The sequence below is a fragment of the Chiloscyllium punctatum genome, chromosome 18, assembly GCF_047496795.1.
Source record: "Chiloscyllium punctatum isolate Juve2018m chromosome 18, sChiPun1.3, whole genome shotgun sequence".
Lineage (NCBI taxonomy): Eukaryota > Metazoa > Chordata > Chondrichthyes > Orectolobiformes > Hemiscylliidae > Chiloscyllium > Chiloscyllium punctatum.
Window position 1 is genome coordinate 84,679,909 of NC_092756.1, and position 18,630 is coordinate 84,698,538.

The 18,630-nt window shown below is 47.6% G+C and overlaps 1 pseudogene; it reads left to right on the top strand.

Annotated features, from left to right (window-relative positions):
* Positions 1-18,630, top strand: part of LOC140489034 (cytochrome P450 2J2-like) — a 42,893-nt pseudogene that overhangs the window by 17,708 nt on the left and 6,555 nt on the right.

An 18,630-nucleotide genomic window follows, 5' to 3' on the forward strand; every position in this document is an offset into this window, starting at 1 on the left:
AACATAATCCCAAACTGCCTGTACTTGGCTTATATTCATTCAAACCTTTCCTATTCATGTGCTTATCCAAGTGTCTTTTAAACATTGTAATTGTACCTGCATCCAACACTTCCTCACGACATTCCTTCCACACATGAACCACCCTCTGTGGAAAAAAAATTTGCCCCTTATTTCTTTTTTAAATCTCTCTCCTCTCACCTTAAAAATGTGCCCCCTAGTCTTGAAATCCCCCACCCGAGGCAAAAAGATACCTGCCATTAGCCCTATCTATACCTCTTGTGATTTTGTAAATCTCTATAAGGTCAGCTTTCAACCTACTCCGCTCCAGTGAAAAAGTCCCAGCCTATTATTATTTCTTTATAACTCAAACCTTCCATTGCTGGCAACATCCTGGTAAGTCTCGTCTGAGCTGAAAATGTGTTGCTGGAAAAGCGCAGCAGGTCAGGCAGCATCCAAGGAGCAGGAGAATCAACGTTTCGGGCATGAGCCCTTCTTCAGGAATGAGGAAAGTGTGCCAAGCAGGGTAAGATAAAAGGTAGGGAGGAGGGACTTGGGGGAGGGGCGTTGGAAATGCGATAGGTGGAAGGAGGTTAAGGTGAAGGTGATAAGGTGAGAGTGATAGGCCGGAGTGGGGGTGGGGGCGGAGAGGTCAGGAAGAAGATTGCAGGTTAGGAAGGTGGTGCTGAGTTCGAGGGATTTGACTGAGACAAGGTGGGGGGAGGGGAAATGAGGAACCTGGAGAAATCTGAGTTCATCCCTTGTGGTTGGAGGGTTCCCAGGCGGAAGATGAGGCACTCTTCCTCCAACCGTCGTGTTGCCATGGTCTGGTGATGGAGGAGGCCAAGGACCTGCATGTCCTTGGTGGAGTGGGAGGGGGAGTTGAAGTGTTGAGCCACAGGGTGGTTGGGTTGGTTGGTCCGGGTGTCCCAGAGGTGTTCTCTGAAACATTCCGCAAGTAGGCGGCCTGTCTCCCCAATATAGAGGAGGCCACATCGGGTGCAGCGGATGCCGTAAATGATGTGTGTGAAGGTGCAGGTGAATTTGTGACGGATATGGAAGGATCCCTTGGGGCCTTGGAGGGAAGTAAGGGGCGAGGTGTGGGCGCAGGTTTTGCATTTCTTGCGGTTGCAGGGGAAGGTGCCGGGAGTGGAGGTTGGGTTGGTGGGGGGTGTGGACCTGACGAGGGAGTCACGGAGGGAGTGGTCTTTTCGGAACGCTGATAGGGGAGGGGAGGGAAATATATCCCTGGTGGTGGGGTCCGTTTGGAGGTGGTGGAAATGACGACGGATGATACGATGTATATGGAGGTTGGTGGGGTGGTAGGTGAGGACCAATGGGGTTCTGTCCTGGTGGTGATTGGAGGGGAGGGGCTCAAGGGTGGAGGAGCGGGAAGTGGAGGAGATGCGGTGGAGAACATCGTCGATCACGTCTGGGGGGAAATTGTGGTCTTTGAAGAAGGAGGCCATCTGGGTTGTTCGGTATTGGAACTGGTCCTCCTGGGAGCAGATGCGGCGGAGATGAAGGAATTGGGAACATGGGATGTCGTTTTTAGAGGGGGCAGGGTGGGAGGAGGTGTAATCTAGGTAGCTGTGGGAGTCGGTTGATTTATAGTGAATGTCCGTGTAGATTCGGTCGCCCGGGACAGAAATGGAGAGGTTCAACCTCCTCGTGGGAGCATGAGGCAGCAGCGATACAGTCATCGATGAAGCGGAGGGAAAGGTGCCAGTGTAGCCGCGGAAGATGGACTGTTCCACATAACCTACGAAGAGGCAGGCATAGCTGGGGCCCATGCGGGTGCCCATGGCTACTCCTTTGGTTTGGAGGAAGTGGGAGGATTGGAAAGAGAAGTTGTTCAGGGTGAGGACCAGTTCAGTCAGTTGAAGGAGGATGTCGGTGGAAGGGTACTGGTTGGAACGGCGGGAAAGGAAGAAGCAGAGGGCTTTGAGGCCTTCATGATGGGGGATGGAGGTGTACAGGGACTGGATGTCCATGGTGAAGATAAGGCGTTGGGGATCGGGGAAGCGAAAATCATGGAGGAGGTGGAGGGCGTGGGCGGTGTCCTGAATGTAGGTGGGGAGTTCTTGGACTAAGGGGGACAGGACCATGTCGAGGTATGCAGAGATGAGTTCGGTGAGGCAGGAGCAGGCTAAGACAATGGGTCGTTTGTGGATTTTGTGCAGGAGGTAGAAATGGGCGGTGCGGGGTTGTGGGACTATGAGGTTGGAGGCGGTGGATGGGAGATCCCCTGAGGATATGAGGTTATGGAAGGTCTGGGAGATGATGGTTTGGTGGTGGAAGGTGGGGTCATGGTCAAGGGGGTGTCCGCGAGCTGGTGTTTAGCCTCAGCGGTGTAAAGGTCGGTCCGCCAAACTACCACCGCGCCTCCCTTGTCTGCCGGTTTGATAGTGAGGTTGGGGTTGGAACGGAGGGAGTGGAGGGCTGCACGTTCCAAGGGTGAGAGATTGGAGTGGGTGAGAGGGGTGGAGAGGTTGAGGCAGTTAATGTCGGGGCGGCAGTTGGCTATGAAGAGGTCGAGGACAGGTAAGAGGCCAGCACGGGGTGTCCAGGTGGATGGGGTGTATTGGAGGCAGGAGAAGGGGTCGTCACAGGGTGGGCAAGAATCCTGGTTGAAGAAGTAGGCACGGAGGTGAAGGCGGCGGAAGAATTATTTGATGTCTTGCCGCGTGTTGAACTCGTTAATCCGAGAGCATAGGGGAATGAAGGTGAGGCCTCTGCTGAGGACTGATCTTTCATCCTCAGAGAGGGGGAAGTCTGGAGGGATGGTGTGAAAACACGGCAGGGCTGGGAGCTAGGACCTGGTGTGGGGCTGGAGCTGGGAGTGGGGGCGGGGTTAGGCGTGGGGGCGGGTATCGACTGAGCCCTCTCCAGCTTAATAATATCCTTCCTATAACAGGGCGACCAGAACTGGACACAGTACTCCAGAAGAGGCCTCAACAATATCATGTACAAATTCAACCTGACGTCCCAACTCCTGTACTCGAAGGACCAAATAATGAAGGCAAATGTGCTAAGGACATGAGTTACTCGCGGCAGTATCCCTAGCCTCTGACCTGCTCCTGTAGTCACTGTGTTTATGTGGTGGGTCCAGTTGAGATTCTCATCAATGGCAAACCCCAGGCTGTTGATAGTGGGGGATTCAGTGATAACGTCATTGAATGCCAAGGGGCTGTGACTAGATTGCCTTTTACACATGATGGTCATAGCCTGGCATTTGTGTGGTGGGAAAGTTACTTGCCACTTGTCAGTGGCAGAGTTGGCATTGCTGCCCAAGTTTGCTCTGAGGTTTTAAATAGAAGGTGGGGGGGCGGGGGGGCATAGTGGTTAGCGCTATCACCTCACAGCACCAGGGACCCAGGTTCGATTCCAGCTTCAGACAACTGTGTGGAGTTTGCACATTCTCCCCGTGTCTGTGTGAGTTACTCTGTGTGCTCCGGTTTCCCCCCACAGCCCCAAGATGTACAGGTTAGGGTGGATTGGCCATTGCGTCCAGGAGTGTGTAACTTATGTGGGTTAGCCACAGGATATGCAGGGTTACAGGGATGGGGGATGGAGTGGGTGGGATGTGTGGACCTGTTGGGCCGAATGGCCTGTTTCTACACTGTAGGGATTCTATTGCCATGCTAAGTTGTTCATCGTATCCAAAGATGTGCTGCCTGGGTGTATTAACCATGGGAAATGTTGGATTAAAGGGTAGAGGGCTGGGTGGGATGTTTCTCGGAGACATCGATGGGCCGAAAGGCCAGTGTGACCTCTCTTCCACACTGTAGAGAATCTACAAAACCAGTTGGATTTTATAGTCACACCCTGAATCGTGGTGAGAGAGAGAGAGAGCAGCTTGAGGAACCACACAAGCCTTCTTTTTTGGCACAAATACATTACAAGCAACAGCCCGAGCGAGTTCCCCTTTAAAATATCTGGGCAAACTCGACCACGCAAACAATTCCTCAGTTTGGAAAACAAAGTGAACTCTGAACTTGTCCGGTTACAGAAAGCGCCTTGGGCATAAAAAGCAGGAATAAATCTATTGAGCACGGTTCAGCTCCAAACCCCTCTACAGGACAGTCAGTGCCGGGACATCTGTGAACCCTGGAGGATGAACAGAAGAGACAGAGCGCCGTTGGTAAAGAGGAGGGCATTTCCTCCCAACCAGGAAACAACGGACCCCCCGAAGTCCACCCTCCACCCAGTGAGAACCAGGGGGTACCCACTGCCCCACAACTACAGGCAACCGAGAGCTGTGATCCTCTGACAGTCCCATTGTCAGACACAGAACTGGACAGTGAGGACCCTTGCCTTGGCTCAATGACACCAGAGCGGGTAAATGACCCCAGTAAGGAGCTGGATAGCTACCTCAGCCCAGCGAAGGTCCAGCAGTTCGTGCTTACCTTGGGGATGTAGACAAGCTACCCCAGAGATAGGACAATCAAATGGACAATGGTAACTCCATAAACTGGGGGTTAAAGAAGTTTCATTTGCTTTCATATAACAGGGGACCCACTCAGTAGGTGGGTTCCGCTGAAGCCACAGCCAAATACCAAGAGACTGGATAGTTAATAAAGGTAACTGTTAATAGGATAACTGTGAATTTGATTAATTAAATTTGTTCTTTGTAATGTTAAGACATGCAATGTATATAACTATGAACAACATGGAAAATTGTACAAGTACCAGAGATTTATTTACATGAATAAAGTATATTTTGAAATAAAAACAAACCCTGGAGGATGGACAGTGTGAAATTCTTGTTGGAGACAGATCTTTTTCGCTGGCTCCGGCTTTTCAATCTGCAAACTCTGTTGATTTTCCGGGCTGTGTCTCTAATGGTGTCCTTTCTGATTAAAACCAGGAAGCCGAGTGGTCTCCCCCAACCCAGGGCCCGTCTATGTGGTCACCCGCTGGAAATGTCTTCCTGAGGAATCAGGCGCCTCATCTTTCTGTGAATGAAGTCCTGGCGGAGCTCAACTCAAAACCGGGTTCAAAGACTGAGCGGCAGGAATTCATCAGGGACTGGGTTGTTGGGGAGGGAGGGGAGATGGTGTGAGTGTTGTAGAAAACTCGACCTCCGAACGGTCAGAGACTCAAAAGCTGCTGTGTTGGGGGTCCTGTTGACTGGTTAGAATCTGGACTCGGAAATACCGAGACTTGCCATTTCAGGTGGGATTGCTTCCCAGCTCTAAGTTATCTTTTGAAGACTTTTGAGAGTCCCGACTCACTGAAACCACATTGTGTGCGACTGTGCTGCATAATTCTCTACAACTTTAGATATGTCTAAAGGTTAGGTCATTATGCAACATTTGATTTCAAACTGCTTATCCAGCAACTTCGGGCAAGTCTGACAGAAATGCAAGTAATCTTTTACAGGCTCCTTCCCCTCCCTTCTCCACACACAGCTTTTTAAGAAGTACGGAGACATTTTTACATGCAGTGCGTTATGGATTCCAATCTTGTCCTCAACGGGTACCAGACCACTCAAGAGGCTCTCGTCCAACACGGTCGAGAACTTGCTGGACGGCCAATGGAAGAATTGACGAAAGGTCAAGGTATTCATTTTATAAAATCAGTTTATTTCATTTTCCTGCAATGCCCTGGAAATTGGTAACAACCTGTTAACCTTTTTACAGCAAGGTACAAAATCACAGAGATATTGGTGGATGTCACCAATGGATTTCACTGTTGGTAAATATGAAGTCTACCACTTTGAGTCTAACTAGAATGGAACTGGTTACTTTCTCAATCGTTAAAAGTTGGAAACAGCAGAGATCCAGAGAGACAGATCGCGATTTTGAACACTGCAACCAGATTCCCTTTCCCCTTCACTTCTTTAAAGGAACAGTCCCAACTTCTTCAACCTATTGTTATAACGAGATCAGTTAAACCAGTACTAATGAAGCCAAGGTTACTGTACACTTTCTTAGAATGATAGAATCCCCACAGTGTGGGAGCAGGCTGTTTAGATTATAAAGTTCACACCAACCCTCCAAAGAGCAAACCATTGCCCTACCCTATCCCTATAGCCCTCTATTTATTTGGCCATTCCACCTAACCTGCACAACCCTGTGCACCATGGGGTAATTTAGCACGGCCATTCTACCTGACCGGCACAACCCTGTGTATCATGGGGTAATTTAGCACAGCCATTCCATCTAACCTGCACAACCCTGTGTACCATGGGGTAATTTAGCATGGCCATTCCACCTAACCTATACCTTTGCAGTGCGGGAGGAAACTGGATCACCCATCAGAAACCTACACAGACACAGGGAGAATATGCAGACCCCACACTGACAGTCGCCTGAGGATGGAGTCGAACCCAGGTCCCTAGTTCTCTGAAGCAGCAGTGCTAACCACTGAGTCACTGTGCCACCCCCTACTCTTAGCTCTTCACTAAACTTGTCCTGCCAATTTCAATGATTTAAGCACACTTCAAGCAGCTCTGTCTGCTCCTGCACCCCTTCTAGAGGTGTACCCTTTTGTTTACACTGTCTCTCCATGTTCTTCTTATCAACCCTTATTTAGGGTGGCTTGGCGGCACAGTGGCACAGTGGTTAGCACCCGCTGCCTCACAGCGCCAGAGACCCAGGTTCAATTCCACCCTCTGGCGACTGTGTGGAGTTTGCACATTCTCCCCGTGTCTGCGTGGGTTTCCTCTGGGTGCTCTGGCTTCCTCCCACAGTCCAAACATATGCAAGTTAGGTGAACTGGCTGTGCTAAATTACCCATAGTGTTAGGTAAAAGGATAAATGTAGGGGAATGGGTCTGGGTGGATTGCTCTTTGGAGGGTCGGTGTGGACTTGTTGGGCCGAAGGGCCTGTTTCCACATTGTAAGTAATCTAATCTAAACCTGCATGACCTCACAATTCTCCACATCGAATTTCATCTATCACTTCACCAACTTATCTACGTCCTATTCTGCAGTGTCCTCCTCTTGGTTCAAGTTTCGTATCATCTGTCAGTTTTGAAGTGGTGCTCTGTTCCCCAAGGGCCAGATCATTCTTAGATATCAGGAAGAGTAAGGACTACAATACTGATGCCCAAACTCCATTACAAACCTAACTAAGGCCAAGAGCATCTATTCTGATTACTCTTCTGTTTCCTATCACTCAGCCAATTTTACATCAATGTTACCACTGCCCCTTCTATCCCACAAGCTAACACTTTCCCTACATGTTTGTTGTGTGACACTGCATCAACTGTGTTCGAGAAGTCCATGTATACTACATTAATACCATTGCCCTCTCTGGTAGCTCATCAAAAACTCTACCAGCTGGACATAGTTTTAGTTAAACATGATTTTCCCTTAAGAATCCATAGTTAACCCATATTTGTCTGTGTGACCATTAATTTTGTCCGAGATTATTGTTTCTAGAATTTCCTTAGTCACTACAATTAACTTGACTGGTGTGTAGGTTTTATTTAGATGATCCTTACATCTGCAGACAGTTCCAGTCGCCATATTTCGGGAAGGATGTGGAAGCATTGGAAAAGGTGCAGAGGAGATTTACCAGGATGCTGCCTGGTCTGGAGGGAAGGTCTTATGAGGAAAGGCTGAGAGACTTGAACCTGTTCTCATTGGCAAGAAGAAGGCTAAGAGGGGATTTGATAGAGACATACAAGATGACCAGAGGATTAGATAGGGTAGACAGTGACAGTCTTTTTCCCAAGATGATGACGTCAGCGTGTTCGAGGGAGCATAACTACAAATCGAGGGGTGATAGATTTAAGACAGATGTCAGAGGCAGGTTCTTTACACAGAGAGTGGTAAGGGCGTGGAATGCCCTATCTGCTAATGTAGTCAACTCAGCCACATTAGGGAGATTTAAACAATCCTTGGATAAGCACATGGATGATGATGGGATAGTGTAGGGGGGACGAGCTGAGAATAATCCACAGGTTGGTGCAACATCAAGGGCCGAAGGGCCTGTTCTGCGCTGTATTATTCTATGTTCTATGTTTTTTGATCTTGGGCGTAAAGTTTACAGTTCTCCAGTCATCAGGCACGACTCATACGTCAAAGGAAGACTGAAAAATTATATCAAATAAAAACCGAAAGAACTGTCGATACTGCAAATCAGAGAGTTAACGTTTTGGGTCAAATGGCCTCTCCACTCGACCAGAAACATTGGCTCCGATTTCTCTGTATAGATGCTGCCTGTCCCGCTGAGCTTTTCCAGCAATCTCTGTTTTTGTTTCTCCTATTCCTTGATCTATACTTCAACTTTGGGTCAAAACGGTGCTTTTACCTTTCTCATCCTCTGAGAGATGATGCCAGTTGTAATTATTTATACCCTTTTTTCCGTTAGGCATCATCATGGTGCCCTATGGAAGATCTTGGAAACAGCAACGTAGATTTATGCTGACTGTTTTCCGAAACTTTGGCTTAGGCAAAATTGCCTTTGAGGAGAGAATTCTGGAGGAGGCCTGATATTTGACTGAAGTCTTTAAAGCAGAAACTGGTAAGGTCTGTGTATCCTCTCTGCATTGTTTTAAAGCGAGCTTGTTTCCAAACTTTCAAGATTGTCCTCCAGGCTTCAAGGCTGTTAATAACCAGGAGATAGTCACAAGCAACTCAGGCAACAAAACATATTGAGCAAATAATGTTGCATTTGTTTTTCATTTCCCACAGAACATGGCTCAGCAGTCCAGAAGTTGAATATTGTTTAAAAAATAAAGTCATGTCGCCAAAGCTTTTTCATCTTGCGCTCATCAGAACGATTAGGAGGATGTGGAAAAAAGTGAGGACTGCAGATGCTGGAGATCAGAGTCAAGAGTGTGGTGCTGGAAAAGCACAGCAGGTCAGGCAGCATCCGAGGAGCAGGAGAGTTGATGTTTCGGGCATAAGCCCTTCATCATCAACATTTCTGATGCCCGAAATGTCGATTCTCCTGCTTCTCGGGTGCTGTGCTTTTCCAGCACCACACTCTCTCGACTCTATTAGGAGGGTGTCAGGCATAGAATTGTAGAATCCCTAAAGTGTGAAAGCAGGCCATTCAGCCTATTGAGTCTGCACTGACCCTCTGAAGAGCATTCCACCCAGACTCATCCCCCTCTAACCTTATTCCCTATAACCATTCACGAGAGGTAGGTTTAGCTTCCTTTATCATTGGACCGAAAATACACTGCTGGAGAAAATTCTCCATCTAGCCTGCACATCCCTGGACACTGGGCAATTTCCCACGGCCAATCCACCTAACCTGCACAACTTTGGATTGTGGAAGGAAACCGGAGCAACCGAAGGAAACCCACGCAGACACGGGGAGAATGTGCAAACCCCACACGGATAGCCACCCAAGGGTGGAATCGAACCTGGGTCCCTGGCGCCATGAGGCATCTTCAGGAGATTGGAGCTGCCTTTCTGACATCAGTGCAAAGACGGGCGGCGTCCATGATGGGGCCTGCCCCAACCATGAGAGTGTTGGAAGGAAGGGTCAATAGCAATGTAATCAAAGTAAAATACCACACTCAACTCAAGCACAAACTATCCCATGTAATGACCCTTTTCACCAAATAACCAAAGCCCTCAAATGTCCCTGCAATGGCTGTGCACTGTTGTGCATCAGATAGTTCTAGTTCCCTAATGAATACTGACATCATTTGGCCCAGCCTGTAAATGTGTTCCAAATTCAACCGAAAGAGGCAAGGCTGCACTGGGCAGTAGGTTTACCCATTCCTTGCCCATTGCTGCACTTTGGAAATGGTAGACTGTCACATGATGCCCTAATGATTGGGCCAAGTGCTAGCAAATGGGACTAGAATAATTAAGGATATCTGGTCGGCATGGACGAGTTGGACTGAAGGGTCTGTTTCTGTGCTGTACATCTCTATGACTCCATGTCAGTTTTGACCAGCTTCTGGTTGGGGTAGTTTCATGCCACCGCCCTCTATTCTTCACTGGGTCCAAGGGTCCTACCTGCTTCACTATGGTAAAGGAACGCTGTGAGTCTTATTAAGAAGAGGCTGTGGTCTTAAACAAGACATAGTTTGCTGCACAATCAGTTATAAGGGGATGTGCTGGTGTATTGATGTTATGACTATCCTAGCAATCTAAGTACCCAGGCTAGTGTTTCAGAGATGTGTCTTCAAATCCCACCATGGCAAATGGTGAACTTTGAATCAATGGAAATCTGGTCTCAAAAAACCCAACTGGTTCACTCAGATCCCTTAGGGAAGGGAATCAGCCATCCTTATGTGGCCTGGCCTACATTTGACCCCAAACCCATAGCATAGACTTTTCACAGCCCTTTACAATTGCTTAGCAAGTCACTTGGTTTGAGAGGTATCTTGCGATGGGCAATAAGTGCTGGCCTAGTCAAGGCTAACCCATGTAGAAATGAAGAAAACTTTAAATTACAGCAAATGTTTTATTAACTGGCACCCATTGAGACCAGTATGTTCTGGTTGATCAAATATTCCAGATAATCCACATGACCGCAGCAAACGCTGACCACGAGAAACTTCGAGACATCAACATGCCTCATAAAATCCAAGTAAAAACATCAACACACCTCTTAAAATCAGTGTAACAACACACAGTAATTACCATATATACTCATGTAACAATTGTTCTCGTATCTGGAATTTCCCATATAACTCATGTAAACGTCAACCCTAGTTCTTCACAGATAACAGATCCTCATTGATGAGTCAGTCTGCCAGCCATCGTGCTCTGAACGGGTTTTTAGAATTGCCATCACCCATTTTTAAAAATTTGTTTAGAGATTAATTGGGCTTTCGCTAATGAAACTGTATGAATTTTGACGGGCATGAATTTCAGCCAGTAAAAGTAGTATCCATGTAACAGTCAACTCCTAACTTTAACCTTAAAATGTCGTCAAAACAATTTGACTATTATTCGACAAAATGTCAATTCTCCTGCTCCTCGATGCTGCCTGACTGGCTGTGCTTTTCAAGCACCACATTCTTGCCCCAGCATTACATTCCTATTACTTGAGTATATAGATTAGATTAGATTAGATATAGGGTAATAGGAACCTAATGCATGCGTGGGAGTGTTGTGCTGGAAAAGCACAGCTGGCCAGGCAGCATCTGAGGAGCAGGAGAGTCGATGTTTCAGGCATAAGCCCTTCCTTCGGCATGAGGTCTCATTCCTGATGAAAGGCCTAAGCTCGAAACGTCGACTCTCCTGCTCCTCGGATGCTGCCTGACCAGCTGTGCTTTTCTAGCACCACACTCTCGACTCTGATCTTCAGCATCTGCAGTCTTCAGTTTCTCCCATGTAATGCAGGAGAGTTTGCACATCACTGTCATAGATTATTTACAGCCTAAATATTCAGATATCATGGTGGATCACGGTATTTGATGTATATAATTGTTTTGCCAATGTATAAAGAATACAGGCTGTTAAGGAGCCGGTTAAAACAAAGTTTGCTGAAATCAATTGGTTGCTGTTTCGACCACCCCTCTACCTGACAGGATCCTGACATCTTCTGTCTTACTCAATCCAGATTGGGTGGAACTTGATGCGATCTCCAACATTAACCCGTTGAGCAGCATGACCTGATGGAACATAGACCGTTCCAATGATATCGGTATCCAGGGACACTTTTGTTACCACTCAGGTCCCAAGCCTGATTGGATTGCAAGTCTGACTTGTGGAGAACTGCTTGGCACTGTCACCTTCACAAAACTCTTTTCTCATTTTACACAGGTCAACCCTTTAATCCCTATTCTATAATCACAAGCGCCATGTCCAATGTGATTTGCTCTGTTGTCCTTGGGAAGCGTTTTCATTATGAAGACCAGACATTCACACGACTCACACACTTGATCGATGAGAGCATGAAAATGCAGATAAGTAAATGGGCTCAGGTAAAATTAAAATAAACTCTCTTTGCTTCGGGATTGGAAACCCTCCTTACTGACATAGAAATATTGGTGTCAAATATTCGGTTGATAAAAACTGCTACATTGGGACAGCTTAAACATATTCAGCTCCTTCAATCTGTTCAGACAATTAAATAGAATCTTGAAATCATAGAAAGCCCATTACACGGTAAGATACCATTCGGCCCATCACATCTGTGCCAGAGCGACTCAGCTAATCCCATGACCTTGCCTTTTCCCTGTATCCTTTCGTTTATTTTCTGTTTAAACAATAATCCAAATATCTCTGGAAATCCATAATTATACCTGCCCCCACCACATTTTTACGCAGCACGTTCTTGATCTGTAAGCACTCATTGCACTCGAACTATTTTGCTTTGCCTTACTTTTGGTTCCTTTGTCAGTCACAATAAGTTCGTGCCCACCGTTCTGAACCCTTCCATCAACAAAGGAACTTGGAGCAAGAGAATGCAATTCAACCCTTTGAGTCCCCTGCACCATTTAACGTGATCATGGCCCATCCTATCCTGGTTTCAACTCCCCATAGCCCTTTACTCTGCTTTTCATCCAAATATATCTTGAATCTGCTGATTGATTCTGCCTCCACTGCACTCTGTAGCAGTGGGTTCCACAGATTCACAACCCTCTGGGAGAAGTAGCTTCTCTTCATCTCAGTCTAAAACCTACCTCCTCTCACCCTATATCTGTGACCTCTCGTTCGAAACTGTCCCACAAGGGGAAACGTCTGTTCCACCTCTACCTTATCACTTCAGCATTTTATATATCTCAGTCAGTGAATACAACTGCTCCTCATACGACAGCCCTTTCAGCCCTGGAGTCAACCTGGTGACCCTCCTCCGAACTGCCTCCAGCGCCAACCACATCCTTCCTCAAGTAAGGAGACCAAAACAGGACGCAACATTCCAGCTCTGGTCTCACCGATGCATTATATAATTGTAACAGCACTTTTATAATCTAGTCGTTTTGCAATAAATGCTAAGTGGGCATAGGTTGAGGGCAAGAGGGGAAAAAGTTAGAAGGGACCTAAGGGGCAACGTTTTCACACAGAGGGTGGTGCATGTGTGGAATGAGCTGCCAGAGGAAGTGGTGGAGGCTGGTACAATTATAACATTTAAGAGACATCTGGATGGGTATTTGAATAGGAAGGGTGTGGCGGGATATGGGCCAAGCGCTGGCAAATGGGACTATATTAGATTAGGATGTCTGATCGGCATGGACGGGTTGGACTGAAGGGTCTGTTTCCGTCTCTGTGACTCTAACAGGAACATCTTTTGCCTATCTCCATGATTTTGGATGCAAGCATCAAAGTCTGATTCAATTTTCTTCTCTAAAGAGAACAGCTCCAGCTTCTTAAATCTATCCATGTGACTGGAGCTCCTCACCTCTTTCTTTCTTCTTTGGCACTCCTTCAGGTGTCAAAAGGGATTTACTCCCTCTCCGTGGTGTCCTCCCAGTAATTGCGGTTTTTTTGAATTTCAATAATATACTTCATTCATAAAAAAAACCCTTTCCATGCATACACAGTCACTGAAGCAGTTTTGTGCAGCATTTGCACATGAAGAACAAGCAAACATCAGAATTTGGCTTTCCCAGAAGTTGCACACGAACCCAAGGCATTTATTCCCTGTCCTAGACTATATTAGAGACACCAAGAGGATCTGAGAACTGAATGGACCCCCATTGTACTTTGGCAGTAACACCTCAGACAGTTGTCTTTCCCCTTGGCAGCACTGCCCCAAAATTCAGTGCGTCCCTCAGCGCATAGTCCTGGACCTTGGAATGCACCAGTCTGCAACACTCCTCCCAGCAATCAGTTGCCATTGTAGAGCTCAGAATAGAGCACTTGTTTAGAGAGTCTTGTCATAGAGTCATAGAGATGTACAGTATGGAAACAGACCCTTCGGTCCAACTCGTCCATGCTGACCAGATATCCCAACCCAATCTAGTCACACCCCTGCTAGCACCCACTCTATATCCCTCCAAAACCTTCCTATTCATATGCCCATCCAGATGCCTTTTAAATGTTGCAATTGTACCAGCCTCCACCACTTCCTCTGGCAGCTCATTCCATACACGTACCAAAGTCTGTGTGAAAATGTTGCTCCTTAGATCTTTTTCATATCTTTCCCCTCTCACCCTAAACCTATGCCCTCTAGTTCTAGACCCCTCCACCCCAGGGAAGAGACTTTATCTACTTATCCTATCCATGCCCCTCATGACTTAATAAACCTCTATAAGGTCACCCCTCAGCCTCCGACGTTCCAGGGAAAACAGCCCCAGCCTGTTCAGCCTCTCCCTATAGCTCAAATTCTCCAACCCTGGCAACATCCTTGTAAATCTTTTCTGAACTCTTTCAAGTTTCACAACATCCTTCTGATAGGAAGGAGACCAGAATTGCATGCAACATTCCAACAGTGGCCTAACCAATGCCCTGTACAGCCGCAGCATGACCTCCCAACTCCTGTACTCAATACTCTGACCAATAAAGGAAAGCATACCAAACACCTTCTTCACTATCCTATCTACCTGCGACTGCACTTTCAAGGAGCTATGAACCTGCACTCCAAGGTCTCTTTGTTCAGCAACACACCCTAGACCTTATACTAAGTGTATAAATCCTGCTAAGATTTGCTATCTTAAAGTGCAGCACCTCGCATTTATCTGAATTAAACTCCATCTGCCACTTCTCAGCCCATTGGCCCATTTGATCAAGATCCCGTTGTAATCTGAAGTAACCTTCTTCGCTGTCCACTACACCTCCAATTTGTGTGGGCCTTGTGATAGCTGCCCAATACAGTTGGTTGTGACTGACCAGTGCCTCCAAACTGGGGATATTGGCCTGCGAGAAGACTCGCACGTCTCGTGACTGACTGTATTGGAGAATCAGAATCACAGGTGCTAATTCTCTGGTGTTTTCTACTAGATTTATGACGTTGCTCCAATCATTGGCTATATCCCTGGGCCTCATCAGAGGCTGTTCAAAGTCCAGGCAGAAATTGATGCTGTTATTCAGGATTTCATCCAGCAACACAAAGATACACTGCATGGTGAAGAGGTCAGAGATTTCAGTGACGTCTATTTGCTGGAAATGAAGAAGGTAAGAAGAGGGCACATTTTCCAGTGTTAGTGGGTCTGTATGTGCAATAGGCCGGAGCATTGTGATTTGACCTTGTGCCTTTGGGCCCAGCTCAGACTAATGGCTTCAAATGCTTATCATCTTAGCGGTAAGGTATCATTAGTGGGTGGCACAGTGGTTAGCACTGCTGCCTCATAGCGCCAGAGACCCGGGTTCAATTCCTGCCTCAGACGCCTGACTGTGTGGAGTTTGCACATTCTCCCAGTGTCTGCGTGGGTTTCCTCCCACAGTCCAAAAATGTGCAGGTCAGGTGAATTGACCACGCTACATTGCCCATAGTGTTAGGCGAAGGGGTAAAATGTATGGGTGGGTTGCACTTCGGCGGGTTGGTGTGGACTTGTTGGGCCAAAGTTTCCACACTGTTAGTAATCTAATCTATTTACTAACAGGTGTGAAGCCAAACGTGAAACGTCTACAGTATAATCTCTCCCATAAGGAGGGATTGTTTCAACTGGGCCTGGGATCAACAAGATTTGTCTGTAGCACATGTCAGATGTAGAAAGCCCAAAATCTAAAGGCAGCCATTTAAGGTATGTGGCACTGAGGCAAGGAATCAAATGTTATTGAGATGAACTGTTGTGTGACCTAGCTCCAGACACGAGATAACTTCAAACCATGTCAAGTTCATATCTATGACAACATGATGGCCACCATTGTAAGGCTTATTTAGGGGAAGTGATGAACTATAGTGGTGTTGTTGCTAGACTATTAATCCAAAGACCAGGGTCAGGTTCTGAGGACCTGGGTTCAAATTTCTGCCACGGCAGATGGTGGAATTTGAATTTAATAACATTATGGAATTAAGAGTCTAGCAACGACCATTGTTAAATGAAACTCATCCGGTACGCTAATGTCCTTTGGGGAAGGAAACTACCATCCTTACCCAGTATAGTCTACATGTGACTCCAGACCTGTGTCATTTACCCTGTGGGCAATTCGGGATGGACAGTGAATGCAGGTCCAGCCAGTGATGCCAATATCCCATGAACGAACAAAAAAGATAAACTCTCTATAAGAGAGCGTTAAGGGGTGGGCACAGTGGCTCAGTGGTTAGCACTGCTGCCTCACAGTGCCAGGGACCCGCGTTCAATTCCCACCTCAGGCGACTGTCTGTGTGGAGTTTGCACATTCTCTCCCGTCCTCTGGGTGTTCTGGTTTCCTTCTACAATCCAAAGATGTGCAGGTCAGGTGAATTGGCCATGGTAATTTGCCCATAGTGTTCGGTGCATTAGTCAGGGGTATATATAGGGTTGGGGAATGGGTCTGGGTGGGTTACTCTTCAAAGGGTTGGTGTGGACTTGTTGGGCCAAAGGGCCTGTTTCCATACTGTAGGGAATCTATTCTAATCTAATCTAACTTGGAATCTGAGATCCTGGAGATTATGTGACAATGAGAGGCTGTTCCCCTATCCAGCCACTGCCTCAGCTGCATAAACAAATCTGAACAAGCAGCTTTAGCTGAAGATGTATAGGACCAGTAGGATGGTATGAGTACAAGGTGTTTCCAATTTGGAAGCTGACTTAATCCACTTTGTAAACCAGATCCTCAAATGAATCAATGATATTGTACAAAAACCAAACAATTTATCAATGGCGAGGGTGGTGGAGTAGCCAAGATTAAAGGCAGCAGACTCTATACTAAAGGCAGAATTTTTTGATAAGTAGTAAAAGATCCACAGGCAACAGGATGGAAAAGATTTATGCAATGAGTTGTTTTCATCAGAAATGCAATTGTCCAAAACGGTGGCAGGGGGCAGACTGGGGTAACTGATATAAGGAAATTAGATATTTTGAAAGGCTAAACCTTGCAGAGCGAAACAGAAAGAGCAGGAGGGCTAATTGGAAAGTTCTCTCATGGGGTCAGCACAGTGGTCTCTTTCTCTGCAGTAATGGTATATGATTAAGCAGAAATTGAAATCCTTATCCTGATTGGGTGTACTTCAATGGGTTTGACTTGTTCTTACATTCCAACATCTTCACCATGGACATCCAGTCCCTGTACACCTCCATCCCCCATCACGAAGGACTCAAAGCCCTCCGCTTCTTCCTTTCCCGCCGTTCCAACCAGTACCCTTCCACTGACACCCTCCTTCGACTGACTGAACTGGTCCTCACTCTGAACAACTTCTCTTTCCAATCCTCCCACTTCCTCCAAACCAAAGCAGTAGCCATGGGCACCCTCATGGGCCCCAGCTATGCCGACCTCTTCGTAGGATATGTGGAACAGTCCATCTTCCGTAGCTACACTGGCCCCAACCCCACCTTTTCCTCCGCTACATCGATGACTGTATCGGCGCTGCCTCGTGGTCCCACAAGGAGGTTGAACAGTTCATTCACTTTACCAACACCTTCCACCCCGACCTCAAATTCACCTGGACTGTCTCAGACTCCTCCCTCCCCTTCCTAGACCTTTCCATTTCTATCTCGGGTGACCGAATCAACACGGACATTTACTATAAACCAACCGATTCCCACAACTACCTAGACTACACCTCCTCCCACCCTGCCCCCTGTAAAAACGCCATCCCATATTCCCAATTCCTTTGTCTCCGCCGCATCTGGTCCCAGGAGGACCAGTTCCAAAACCGTACCACCCAGATGGCTTCCTTCTTCAAGGACCGCAATTTCCCCCCAGACGTAGTCGACGATACCCTCCACCGCATCTCTTCCACTTCCCACTCCTCCACCCTTGAGCCCTGCCCTTCCAACCACCACCAGGACAGAACCCCACTGGTCCTCACCTACCACCCCACCAACCTCCATGTCCAGCGTATCATCAGCCGTCATTTCCGCCACCTCCAAACGGACCCCACCACCAGGGATGTATTTCCCTCCCCTCCCCTATCAGTGTTCCGAAAAGACCATTCCCTCCGTGACTCCCTCGTCAGGTCCACACCCCCCACCAACCCAACCTCCACTCCCGGCACCTTCCCCTGCAACCGCAAGAAATGCAAAACTTGTGTCCACACCTCCCCCCTTACCTCCCTCCAAGGCCCCAAGGGATCCTTCCATATCCGTCACAAATTCACCTGCACCTCCACACACATCATTTACTGCATCCGCTGCACCCGATGTGGCCTCCTCTATATTGGGGAGACAGGCTACCTACTTGCGGAACGTTTCAGAGGACACCTCTGGGACACCCGGACCAACCAACCCAACCACCCCGTAGCCCAACACTTCAACTCCCCCTCCCACTCCACCAAGGACATGCAGGTCCTTGGACTCCTCCATCGCCAGACCATAGCAACACGACGGTTGGAGGAAGAGCGCATCATCTTCTGCCTGGGAACCCTCCAACCACAAGGGATGAACTCAGATTTCTCCAGTTTCCTCATTTCCCCTCCCCCCACCTTGTCTCAGTCAAATCCCTCGAACTCAGCACCGCCTTCCTAACCTGCAATCTTCTTCCTGACCTCTCCGGCCCCACCCCCACTCCGGCCTATCACCCTCACCTTGACCTCCCTCCACCTATCGCTTTCCCAACGCCCTTCCCCCAAGTCCGTCCTCCCTACCTTTTATGTTAGCCTGCTGGACACACTTTCCTCATTCCTGAAGAAGGGCTTATGCCCGAAACATTGATTCTCCTGCTCCTTGGATGCAGCCTGACCT